Below are 14,461 nucleotides of genomic sequence, written 5' to 3'. Positions count from 1 at the left end.
GAAACCCGACCCACCAGCTGTCAGAAATGCTTTAGAAATCCGACAGTTTGCTGAAAGATGCAAATCTGACCAGGAAAAGAACAACAACAACAGCATCAACTATCCAATAGAGTGGCTATAGACTGCATAGGAGATGAACCTTGTTCCTAGCATCCTTCTTCTATTTCTCTCTCTTTAAAAAAAAAAAAAAAAAATCTCAATTCCCTTTTCTAAAACAAAGGCAAATGTATCTCTCAGAAGTGGAGTCCTGGGCACTCCACATTTCGGTAAAGGTCAAGTGAGGCATTAAATCCTGTGAAAGAAGATCATGGATGAATATGAAGGAGAGGGGGTCAAGTAGAAGGCACACAATGATCCAATTTGCCTCATCTTGTACATGCCAAAGGACGAGTTTCTTCAACACTCACACACACACACACACACACACACACACACATAACACATGTACGGCACAGACACAACATACTGTAAAGGCACATAACTTACATATGATACAACACTAACACTACACAGACATATACACCAACAAAAGAAAAACTACACAGCCAAATATAAAATGCATTGTATATGCATACACTATTAAAAAACAAATATGGCTGAATTTTGATATTTCAATGTTATTTACACACGAGTAAGAAAAAGAAGGAAGTAAAAGGAAAATTATCATTAAATTCACAGGTACAATCTTAGTTTATGAACGAATTAGTGAATATGTAGCCTGAGTGAAACTTTTAAAATCGTTCTCCTGTAATAAAGACTAAGATAATCTCAAAACACTGAAAAGTCGAAAAGTGATTCTGCAGAAAGTTAATGCCATCCAAGCTTTGATGATAGCGTTGCTTGCATCTCTGATCGTAAGTGCAGCTATGCATTTTGCCAGTTTCAGCTGGTTTACCTCTGCATTGCAGGGAACTAAGCAAAATAATGAAAGTGAATATGCCAAAATCTTGCTGCTACTTCAATATTTTGGTCATGAAACACACCATTAAAGAGCAGGTGGCTGCGGCCTTGGTATAATTACGGGCTTCCATAGCAGGATGGCCATCCACCGATGGCACAACGCAAAGTAGGTAGAGTTTCTTCTCGTACCGCCGTTCCTATACTTCAAGTCTTGTCTACATCAATAATCCTATGCCACTTTAAGCAGCAAGGCTGGTTCCATGACCACACACACACAGACAAATGCAGTCTCTGCTTGGAGACATTCCAATCTTCATAGTGAGCAGTGTTTTTTATTTAAAAGTATAGTTTCCATGCACCTGCAGAATCTGTCAATTTTTTGCTCTAAAACAGATATATATATATATATATATATATATATGCATAAGAAATGTATGAAATAATGCTGTGATAATACAATTTCAGTTGGGTGATTACAGAAATGTGAAATATTAGCCAAAAAGGCACACCAACAGTATTGCAATCTGAGAACATATACGATTGTGGTTGCTACGTAATGAATTATAATTGAATATATAGAATATCAACAAATCAGGTCACAGCAGTAGCCATCCATCTTCTACACTACAGTGAATCACATGTAGCTTGTAGGGAAATATGACTAGTAGGGCACAATCAAGAATCACATAACTTTCTACCTATACCCACGCTCCCCCCCCCCCCCCCCCACACACACACACTTTTGGGCTAATATATCAGAATACATAGGGTCTAACCACTTGTCCCCGACCCCCCCCCCCCCACACACACACACACACACTTTTTTACCTCATAAGTGGCACTAGAAAATTGTGGTCAAGTTTTTTGGGGAGGGGGGGTTGTGTTGTTTTTTTTTTTTTTTTGCTTTCAACCTGAGTAACCTCCAGAAATTGTACCAAAAAAATGCTGTTGAAAGCAGAAAATTGCAATGAAGGCTTTTTTTTTTTTTTTTTTTTTTTTGCTTGTCAGCTGATAAACCCCAGAAGTGGCACCAGAAATATAAACTGTTCACCCCCACTTTTAAAAATGTGGATCCCCTAGTTAATGAGGCAAAATAAATATGTATAGCAAGAGACAGAACTTACCTTGCTTCACTGACATCAATGGTAACTACCTCCAGCAGCCATATATGCATATTTAAATCTGAAGAAAAAGCAGAATGAATCACAACATATAAGTCATTTAATTTGCTGAAGCACAGCAGAGTAGTAATGTAACATATTGAAATTTGTGTATGTAATATGTTTACCCACACAGCCTACCAACAAGCTTTTCAAATCTTTGACTCATATCGAAGTTATTTCACAATGTTCCTGAGAATCCATGTTCAATCAAGCTCCTGGGCAAGCTTCTGGTTGTTAAAAAGGTATCTCACACAAAATTTAAAAGGTGGTCTATTGTGACTTCACAATAGCTATTTTACAATTAGCCATTCATGTTTTTCCTTGCTGAGCAACTAGACAAGCAATGCACAATACACTGACATTCAGTCTGGATTACAGCATCACAAACCATCTGCACATCTCCATTCACTGGCTTACACCATCAGCGGCAGGCTGTAGTGATTTCCAATATCGAAAGCTTTACAAAAAAAAAAAAAAAAAAAGAAATCATTGCAAATTTATGCACTGTCATCACTATTATTAGTTCACACATCCCTACAATAGAAGTCAGTAGGGAACAGACCACATGATCAATAATTCATTCATTCCCACTTCTAGCCAAGCCAATCCAAGCATCGCTGCATTGCTGATTAACCCTTCGTGTGCTCTACAGACATGTAGGTGCCAACTGGCATAGAAACTCCCATGCCATTATACACATTGTCCATAGTTTCTGGTACAACTATGCATCTTGAAATATATACAGCATGTCCCCCCCCCCCCAAAAAAAAAAAAAAAAATACATTTAAATTTTTGCATTGAAAACTCCCAACATGATTTAACTGTCTAAATGCAACTTCAGGGTCTTAAAATATAACATCTCAGCTCTATTTTGCAGAAAACCCCATTCAATTTGGTTACGTGGTCACAGAGAAATGTGGATTGTTGTAAAGCATGTCATGAGTCTGATTCTTCCAAGTTTAGCACTTGGATGCTCTTGGAACTGCATATCAATGTGTGAACACAATGGACAGAAGTTGGAGGGAGGAGATTCCTGACATGCTCTACAAAAATCCTCATTTCTCTTTGACCACTAAAGCAAATCGAATGGGGTTTTCTGTAAGATGTGGGCAATGAGAAATAGTTTCACACCCTGAAATTGTATTTGGATTGATTAACTATTTTTAAAGTTAACACTGCTGAGGGTCCCATTGTAATTTTTTTTGACATATATGGTACATCCTGAATTATGCTTCCTTGTTGCAAGAAACCGGGAGAGCAACAGTGCAAGAAGTGTAATATAGACTGATTATTTACAATATCTTTGTTGTGATCAAGTTATCACAATTTGTTGAGTTTCAATGATTTCATCTATCTAGTATTATCACAAGAAAAAGTAAAGAAGCATAGAAATTACCCTTTATCTGACTGTGGCAATGTAAATATGACAATTTGTTGAGTTTCAATGATTTCATTTATCTAGCATTTATTTATCTAGTACCAACGCAAGAAAAAGTATTCAAAGAAGGGCAGAAGTTACCCTATATCTGACTGTGGCAATGCAAACAAGCCTTAAGGATCATAAACTGAGCTGTCTTAGCAAGATGGTATCGGGGGGGGGGGGGGGGGGGGCAATTGAAGGTCTCAAGCATCCAGGAATTCGGGTACAAAGGAAGTCATCATTTATCAGGGCTGATGAATTGAATGATTATAGGAATTAATTCTTCTTTGCATGTGAAAACAGAAGTGATAGAAGGATTAGCAACATGGGATCTCTAGCAGCAGACGCAACTAATCAAATTACCAACTCCTGAATACATCTGCATAATCCCCAGATGAATGATCAGAACAGACACTCTCTTCTCTCAAAAAGGAAAAGAGAGAAGTGCCCTTTGCAGAATGCACGCCAGGATTGGTGCAAGACACAATCCGACGGGCGAACTGATTTTTGTGCAGCATGGCAGCTGGCTTTACGATATCCTTGAGGGATATGGCGATAAGCTTCTACAATGAAAGATATGTTGGCGAAATACTGCACATAAAGTTTTTGCACAGATGATATAAAAGAGAACCTTCTTCTTTCAGACACAACAGCGTGGAAACTGAATACTATAACAACAGCGATGTAATCGATACCCATCCACATTGCACGTTTAACAGGAAAGAAACCAATGAAATTCTTGATTTCACTTCTATTACATATCAAATTCAAATTATTTTAAGTAAGCAATGGCACGCTGCAACACCTAGTTCTTTTGCAAAAAAAAAAACAAAAACAAAACAAAAACAAAAACACAACAAGAACCTTGCTAGAAGAATCAAGTTACATATTAGCAGCCATATTTGAAAGTTTCTAGTAGCAGACATCTTCTCACATTTATGGGAGGCATAAAGACAAAGTTGGCAACTGAAGTGCCGGCTTCAAGAAAAACAAAGAAATGATGTTTGCGAACGATCTAGGAGGTATGGAGGCCTAGCCAGCTCCAGTGAGGATGTCTGCTCTGTGCTTTGAAAGTGACAAAAGGCTCAGGATGCTACAAGCTGCTTCCCTCGTACATATGCCCAAGGGGTAGTCTCATAACCCTCTTTAGACAGCACGTCTATAGCTACAAAGCTTATTTTTCCCCACTCCCTAAATATCCCAAACTTGGCTGTGCTCGGAAAACAAGTGGGATATTTTCTGCGGCAAAGAGCTGTATTAGTGCGATTCGCCCAAATATCGTTAAGAGGATTGTCAAGCGTTATACAAAGCGGCACTGTTTTTGCTGCTATAAACAATCCTTTCCTGAATGCAAGTCACTTTCTGCTTGAAAACAACTGCTTTGAGATCATTAAGGTGGATTACGGGGAAAAAAGAGAGAAGCATTTATTTAAGCTCAATATCTTTTCAAGAAGTGGCAGTTGAGAGACACTTAGGAAAGTCATATAATGACACACTTGTAGTAATCTAGAGTTGATCAGACTTCAAAAGGATGACCTGGTGCCCCCAGGGGCAAACTTAATACAAGCTTTGATCATGTAATCCACAACAGGTGAAAAGAGAGTGCCAAGCAAATTGGATATTGGATCTTTTTTGCCTTTTCTCTACCATGAAAACATAAAACAGGAGATCTGTTTGTAATCTGTCTGCAAATGCTCTCCCAACATGTCGACCACATTATCTCTCTATTAGATGAAATGCAAAGTGCTTAAAGCATAAAATGCCCTCATCACAAAATGCAATCAAGATCAGGGTGACAATAGCTATGTTTGTGAAAGTAGCCAATTTTACCCCCCCCCCCCACACACACACAAAAAAAAAAGGTGTCTACCAAAACTTCCAAAACATGTCTCAAAGACATTAGATATTCAATACTGACATGATGTCCTAAGACTTCTTAACTTCATTTGACAGTACTCCTCATAACGATTACACAACAAAACATATTTTAAAAAGAAAAAAAAAAAACAACAACAACAACAACAAAAGAACAAGAGCACAAATACAGACAGAATGACGATACCAAAGAAAAGTGAGTATCATCGCAACATCACCATAATAACACTGTTTGCTCCCGCAGAAGATACCATATGCACAAACTTGGCACAGAAGAAGCGGATGAAGAAGTAATATCAATTGGAGCTCAAAGGACTGAAATCTAGGATTAACTTTTGAGTGCATTTCGAGGGCAAGTTTAAAACTTCAAGCTACATGTAAACTTTAAGTTTAGGAACATCGTGTGAATGTAACTAAAGATTCTGCGCCAGACAACTTTACTCCATTTTGTTGCCATACTCTAAGGGGAAAAAAATTGATATAATCACTGTTTCAACTGGCAGAAAATTGCAATGCAGGTGCAGTTCCATGACATCATGTCTAAGCAGTATGTTCCAAGGTGTTTCTATTTTCACCAATTTGATACGTTGATTGATATTAACAAAATAAACAACTCTTGAAACATTACTTCCAAAAATATACTAAAGTGCATAGTATGTATACTATCATCCCCAAGATGGGAATTTGCTGAACATTTCTCTTTAAAAGTGATGACACTTTTTTTTCATTCCATCAAAGTGGTTCTTTATCATAAATGCAACCAATCACAAAATCATCGTAGAAAAGTCTACCAATTCATGAAATGTTATACTCGTGAAACAAACGGCATATGGTACAGGTCTTTCAACATTATGACCAGTGTCACCAGTCGCTATCCAGAAGCAATCATGTGCCCTTCACAAATGACAGATCAGAACTTAGGAGTGTATAGTGATTGAGCACTATGGTCAGAAATTCATTGAAGAAAAAAAAAATAGAATTAGGACGTTCAATGTGATGCAGCCACGACCATAGGAAGACTATTGTGAAGAAGGAAAAAAAAAGATAGCCAGTAGTGGTCATTCAAGGTGAGTACAGGTCACATCTTTGGCAAAGGCTAAAAAAAAAAAAGAAAAAAAAAACACCTGGCACCCGAGGGGGCTCCAGCACTAAACACATATAATCTGTACTTGGATTTGTGTTGTTTTGACACAATGTTGTTGAGAAAATTAACATGAATCCATCATGCTGTGTCTTGGCAGATCTCTTAACCACTAACATTAAAGGTTATTGCACAATGAGTATATTAAAGTGACATCGATTTCTTAAACATACCAGTATCTGCCAAGGCTTTTATGTCTATACGCCGAGAACTGGATCAACCTAAGGTACGTGTATGTTGTTGCTATCTAAAGAAGATATCAACCTTCTCCTCAGATAAGAGGATTACCGGCTTACCTGTGGAGAATAGTAGGAAACCAGGTCCCTGAGACCTTGTGTTCCTTTGTCTGTTAATGTGATTGCAAAACGTACAGCCCCTGGTGGTACTTAAAGGGAGAGACTAGTTATACTCAGCTGCAAAAAATCATAATGAGGGAGATATAAAGGTGTCTCAAGCAATGCACCACCTTACACTCATAACTCATTTGGTAAATTGCTTGCAATCAGTAGTCAGTGGACAATGTTAATGTGGAAACTTTAACACAATCCATTTCTAAATATTAGCAAATTTCAGTGCATATATTGCATTGTATATAGTTTTGTAGAAGTTGGTAAAATTTCACAGAAAACTGGGAATTTATAGTGACAGTTAATATTTCTCAACCTTTAGAGAATATCTAAAAACTACACTAACCTAAAACCTATGAAAATCTAAAAACCATCAACAGTAGCTGTGACAGATATTATGAAGTATAACTCAGAGCCTACTTATATCAAAAGACCCAAGACACAGCAAACTCAGTTATCCTCTTTTCTTTTCAATATTTCTCCAATGCGGTTATTGATTAACCAGCATTAAAAATGGTTACATCATAATATGAACCCCGCAAATGAGATTACAAGTACGTAGTCTTGTCTTGCCTAGTCTAGCTGTTTCCTTTATCTATAGGTGTAATTCGTATTTCCTCAAATAGTTTGACAGCTGTTAGAACCATGATCAGCAGCACCAGCATGTTTCTGAAAGCAACACATGCTGCAAAATGTGCAGTGGCTGCCTGCGCTGAGCAGCAGGTACCGCGACTATTTGCACGTCTTGTCTCCACACAGTGTCTCCAAACACAATTTGTTATCTCAATAAACACTGTCGATGTGCAGGTTTGGGAGGATTGCCTACCGAGCTAGAATTTTCTCTGTAGACTCTCATTCCAGTAGATACATACACGGATGCGGATGGGAGGACTGACGTTTCAACAAATATCTTTCTACATTGAAAGTGGCATGCATCAACTACGTCACCCCATAGTATCTTATCTACAATGAAAGTTACATCACATGCTTATACGTGCATACTTTTACATAATAGAGTGTGATGAATATTTCATGGGTTTTTGTTGTTGGTATTTCTTTTACATTTTTGACATCTAGATTCAATTTCAAAGAGCTGACAGAGACAATTGCATTTCAGACAGTCACAAGTTATACAGGAGACAAACGTGCAATGTTATTGAGATTGTTACCTGAATGATTCTTCTACTCAAGATGACACAACCAATCACAAGTGTGTTGATCAATGCACAATGGCGTATACATATAATTTCCGACAATGAGCTCATGTAAATCGAATCGACCAGACCATACATTTTCTCCGCAACTAAAAGAAGCGACAATGATGCATGAAATCGCAAAAAGAGCTGATTGATGAATGAGACTGTGATTGTGTAATCAGGGACGGCGATGGCTTTATGTTTTCAGCTTTCCGCACCATTATCAAAGCAAATGGCCACAATTTGATACCATCCAATGTAACAAACAAGGCAGGATATCAACATAGTGCATTTATGTTAGCAAAAGTTTGCAAAAGTTACACTTCAAGATAAGTCTAATGAAGCGTGCTGTATTCGACATTTCTCTCATGTTGTAAAACTCTTGAAAAAGCACTGATGAAGTGTAGAATTCCTGATGGGAATAAGCAAATGTCTCTCTTGAATGTTTCTTCATTATCATTCCCCTCCCCCCCCCCCCTCATTTTGGGAGGGGTATAAGGAGTCCTTCAAACTATTTTCTGGAATTTGTTTCATGGTTCACTCTGCGAGTGAACAGGAATACCGAACAGTAGAGGATCAGACCAGAATGTTTTGCTTTATCAAACTGAAACATTGAATAACTTTTTGAACATTCTTCATAGCATTTGCATTCACACAATACAATGCAAGTTTTCATATATTTTTAGAAAAAAAGAGAAGAAAGAATATCTTTGGCCATTTAACCGGAGGGCCAAACCCCAAAAACTCGCTTATTTAACGAGTGAGTTGCACTCTCTCTACAAACTAAGTAGACCACGCTTATTTTCAAGATTTTATTGTAACAAACAACATTCCACTGGTCTACCTCAAAAAATTTGTTGCGAAAGCCTCCAAATCCAAGATGGCGTCCAAAATGGCCGCCATATTTACTGAATTTGTTATTTGAATGATAGAATTCGACAGAAACATCAGATTTCAACAAATGTGATGTCATATAAAAGAGAATAAAATTTTCTACAAGTTGATACCATTTTTGTGGGTTATTGTGATAACTGGATTGAGATTTTAAGGAAAAAACACTAATTTTTTGATATTTTTCTGAAAAAAAGGAAAATCATGAAAATGCTTGATTCAGCATAAATCAGAGAATGACTGAAGGATTATCTTGAAACGTTTCAGGAATTTTGTTTGACATATAATTAATATTTGGAGAAAATTAGGGGTCAGTACCGCTTTTTGTTCAGGAGTAATAATGTTTCAAACTTGAAAACTCACTTTGTAAAAATGGGCACTTTAGTTGTGACAAGACATTGCTGGTCATAAAAAAAGTCTGCGCGCGTTAAGACTACTATACGCACCACTGGCACTGGCGCGTGTAGCAGTGCCAGTGGTGCGTGTAGTAGTCTTAGCAAACGCAGACTCTTGCATTGACAAACAAGCGTTTGTGCCTGCAAACTAACTTTCCATACCAAGTGGTAGCTTAGGTGACGCTGATCGCTATTATTTCAAAGTGGATTGTTCTGAAGCAGATGAGATGAAGCAAAAATTTCTTTCAAATAGAGGTAGAAGCTTGAAACAACCTGGCTTTAGAAAGTTTCTAACAAAATTTGGATCAATCACTCCAAAAAAAAAAATCAAGATTGCAGGCCATCAAAGCTGACATAGTGTGTTTCGCCAGAGTAAATGTATCATTTCGATTTTGATATAATTTTGTCTGTTTTGCTTATATGGTTTGTTTATATGGTTTTTATATAAATTTGAAAATTGTAATGCTATTTCAAACCATCTTAGGTTTTTATGGAGACATTGTTCAGAATGCACCGTAAATATTTCTCTAAAAAGTAAAAAAAAAAATAATAAAAAAATAAAAATGTTTACGAAAACCATGTAGAAATTAACATCTTTCCCATATAATCAATATTTGGAGAAAATTAGAGGTCAGTATTGTATTTGGTTCAGGAGTTGTAATGTCTCAAACTTGAAATCTCATTTTACATAATATCATGTTTTTACACGCATCTGTTTCCAAAGATGTCACAGAGGGTCAAATCCAAGTTTGTGCTTACTTTTCGAGTTCCACTCTCTCTATGAATATTAAGACCATACATAAAGTTACTAAGCGTACTAAGCAATGTTTCGTAAGTACACCTCAGTAGATTTGTTACAAAAACCTCCAAAGTACAGATACGGTCCAATAGGGTCGCCATTTTTATTGATTTAACATTTCTATTGATAGAGACATCGGATTGCAGAAACTTTGATGTCATTTGAAGGAGAGTATAAAAGCTTCCTAAAAGTTGATACCACTTTAGCTGTGTACTAGTATTGTGATGAATGGGGGGAGGGGGAGGAAATTCATATTTTTATATTGTTTTGAAGAAAGAATGAAATGTAAAAATGCATGATTTAGTATTTATCAAAGAAGAACCGAATAATTATTTTGAAACCTGCAATTGTGATTGAAATCTACTGAGAGGAGACATAATTCATATTAACATGGAATTACAAGCAATATCATACACTGTTGACATGTTAATATCTAAAACTTGAAAAAAAAAGATATATCTATGCATTATAAATTTTGCATACAATGTGTTTACATGGTCTCATGTATACATGGTCACATGTAATACTGTAATGGTCTATTGACTTATAAGTGCCTGCAAACTATCTTTTCATGCCAAGTGGACAGGTAGGTGACACTGGTCGCTATTACTGTAGCATTTCATGGTAGATTGTTCTGAGGCAGATAAGATTGAACATTGAACAAAAAGTATTTTCCAAAAAGAGATAGGAGCTTGGAATTTGGCACAAATTTTGCCAATGTGTCATATTTAGCGACAAAAATAGTATCAGCACAAAATTCAAGATGGCAGTAATTGATTGAGGTTGTCGTTCAAGGCATTATTTACCATAAGTGCACGTAAAACCAAAACCCACCTTTAGTTAATTCCTCAAACTAGTTCTAAACTGTGAGTTAGGGATAGAACAACTAATGTACAAACTTAAATCAGTATAATCATTGCAAATATTATTAGATATGCTAAATAGATCTGATAAGAACGGGGTTTTTTATACTTAGCTGTCAACAGTTATCATGGTTAATGGTTTCTTGTAAAGAAATGGTGATATCTTCGTATGATTTAGTCTTTATTTTAATTTTTATACATGGTAGAATGTTTTGTGATACAACCAACCTGCACATATAAATCGAATGTGATATCCCAATGGTAAACAATACATTATGTGTGTTGCGTCAAAGTTAAATCTCAACTTATGATTTAATATATTCTTTTAATCATCTTATATTGCTGTCTATTATATGTTTCTATACATCCGAACGATATTGTATAGTGTAAACCATATTGAGGGTCTTTTTTTTGGGGGGGGGGGTGGAACTCATTCCAGTGGAACTCATTTTGGGTAAGGCCCAATCTTTGATGAAAAAGAAATGCTTCTGTATCAAAGATATGTTTTTTTTTACTTGTATGCTACTCTGCTGTTGCAGAAACGTGAATAATGATGGTACTATGTGTAATAATGTCCGTAGATCCTTGTCCTTGAAAGCCCTTCTGATCCCCCCCCCCCCCCCGGAAAATGCGACATGGCGGCAATTTCTCAAATTTGCCTTTAAATATCTTGTGCGAAATCATTTTTCAGTATATTTTTCGAATAAAACTGTCCAAATGTATTTTTCGTGCTGTATATTCACATTTACAAATAAGCATGCTGAAACTGTATTTACTGTTATAAGATTTTTCTTACATTGTTTTTAGGCTGATTTCATGTTGGTTATAGTGTCACAATTATTGATCTGAACTTAGGCCATTTCATGCTTTCCCATAGTAGATATCAGAATCACTCGAGAGTGAAAATGTTCATTTTCATTCATTTTAGAGTGACCTCAGGGATCACTCGAAGAATGACGAGTGTTCCCTGAGGTCACTCTAAAATGAGTGAAAATGAACATTTTCATTCAAAATTCACTCCAATTTCACTCTAAATTCACTGTTTTCTGTTATTCACTCCTTCAAAAGTGAATACTTCCACTCGATTTTTTCTCTTTTTTGGAGAGTAGAATATCACTGGTCTTAAAAATGTCTCCATAAAAACCAAGACGGTTTGAAATAGCATTACAATGTTTGAAATATGTAAAAACATATAAATAGATAGTACAACAGACAAAATTTTATGGAAATCATGATAATACATTTAATTTGGCGCAATAAACTTTGTCAACTTTGATGGCTGTCATCTTGATTTTTTTTTTTTTTTTTGTGGTTGATCTGAATTCTGCCTTAAAGGACAAGTCCACCTTCAGATACATAAAGATTGAGAGAATGCAGCAATATTAGTAGAACACATCAGTGAAAGTTTGACTTTACTTTTTAAATAAAGTGCACATTTCTTCGACTTGCAACTGACGTATGTTAATGGTAATATTATTCCCCTTGCCTTCTGAAAGAGAGAAGTCATGTGTTCTTATGTTATGCGAGAAAAATGGAAATATGTTGAATTTTCTTTATTCTTTCTTTATATCGTTGTACTCATGTGACATCACAAGCTATAGTAGTCTTTCCATCCAGCCATGACTAAGCAGAAACTTCAAAAATTCATAATTTTTTAACAGATTGTCTGATTTTGCTCAAACTCTCACTGATGTGTTCTACTAATATTGCTGCATTCACTCAACCCGCATGTCTATGAGGGAAAACTTGTCCTTTAAACTATCTATAACAAGATTGGTGCCAAGTTTCAAGCTACTACCTCTATTTGAAAAAAAAAAAAATGCTTTATCTCATTTGCTTCAGAACAATCTACTTTGAAATAATAGCGACCAGCGTCACCTGAGCTACCACTTGGTACGAAAAGTTAGTTTGCAGGCACAAACCCTTGTTTGTCAAAGCAAGAGTCTGCGTTTGTCAAGACTACTACACGCACCACTGGCACTGCTACACGCGCCAGTGCTAGTGGTGCGTGTAGTAGTCTTGACACGCGCAGATTTGTTTTATGACCAACAAGGTCTTGTCACAACTAAAGTGCCCATTTTTACAAAGTGAGTTTTCAAGTTTGAGACATTATTACTCCTGAACAAAAAGCGGTACTGACCCCTAATTTTCTCCAAATATTAATTATATGTCAAACAAAATTCCTGAAACGTTTCAAGATAATCCTTCAGTCATTTTCTGATTTATGCCGAATCAAGCATTTTCATGATTTTCCTTTTTTCAGAAAAATATCAAAAAATTAGTGTTTTTTCCTTAAAATCTCAATCCAGTTATCACAATAACCCACAAAAATGGTATCAACTTGTAGAAAATTTTATTCTCTTTCATATGACATCACATTTGTTGAAATCTGATGTTTCTGTCGAATTCTATCATTCAAATAACAAATTCAGTAAATATGGCGGCCATTTTGGACGCCATCTTGGATTTGGAGGCTTTCGCAACAAATTTTTTGAGGTAGACCAGTGGAATGTTGTTTGTTACAATAAAAACTTGAAAATAAGCATGGTCTACTTAGTTTGTAGAGAGAGTGCAACTCGACCTCTGTTTTAAGGTTTTGGCCCCCCGGTTAATTTGCAGTATGGAGACAATAGCCCTGGTCACACTGGCAGACTTCATGAAGTTTGCTCGTCTGTTCACACTGGTGGCTAGACTTCTCAAAGTTCCAATTGTCGATAAGTTTTAGAAGTTCGGGCCACTGGTGTGCAAGCGCAACAAAGAAGAAAGCCTTTAACCATCTGACATTGGCATGGCTGATGATTTTTACGTAAACGATACACGCCTGTACATCCCAGAGAGCACGTGTTTGGGAAGCAGCGCAAAAAAGGAGGTGGACTAGTCATGTGACAAACTTTGTGAAGTTTTGGTTATGTGATTTCAAACTGCGCATACTTTGAGAAGAAGTGTGGGGATTCAGGAAATTTCCTTAGTTTTAGAGGGAAGTTTTGCAAGACGTTTTGCGAAAAGTTTTTGGGAAGTTTGAGGTCACTCTGGCAAAATCAAGAATTCAAACTTTGAAAACTTTAACTTCAAGAAATTTTGCCAGTGTGACTGTGGCTACAGAGGCTTATATTATTGTCTGAATGCTTAAAACCATAAATATTGGCAGCATGAAGCTTTTGCAAATTGCCCCTGATATTCAATACACTGTGTAGAAAAAAAAAACACAAAACTTTCATGTGCATTTTACTTAATATTGCGATTCTGGGCTCGCAAAATTTGCAAAAGTTTCATGCACGCAAATTTTCTGGGTTTACAGTACAAGTTGTATGTCGAAACTCTTAAAGCCTTCTTGAAGAACACTTCTCTCAAACATGATTTCACGTACATTCGTTCATAAAAGTACAAAAAATCTAAAAGGCAAAACACATATTTTTCCTTTTCCATCCAACGCTGGCTCTCCTCCGTGATGAATCTTTTGTTTTTGTCCGC

The 14,461-nt window shown here is 36.5% G+C and overlaps 1 long non-coding RNA gene across 1 annotated transcript in view; it reads right to left on the bottom strand.

The window, feature by feature from the left end:
* Window positions 1-1,903: 1,903 nt before the first annotated feature.
* The window catches only part of LOC140227140 (uncharacterized), an 84,830-nt gene continuing 72,272 nt past the window's right edge, over window positions 1,904-14,461 (bottom strand). The window contains exon 3 of the long non-coding RNA XR_011901017.1: window positions 1,904-2,082. This is a non-coding gene — a long non-coding RNA (uncharacterized lncRNA). The remainder of the gene's footprint in view (window positions 2,083-14,461) is intronic.

The sequence above is a fragment of the Diadema setosum genome, chromosome 4 (genome assembly GCF_964275005.1).
Source record: "Diadema setosum chromosome 4, eeDiaSeto1, whole genome shotgun sequence".
Lineage (NCBI taxonomy): Eukaryota > Metazoa > Echinodermata > Echinoidea > Diadematoida > Diadematidae > Diadema > Diadema setosum.
The sequence above is the reverse complement of the archived record's forward strand: the minus strand, read 5'-3'. Positions and strand labels throughout refer to the sequence as shown.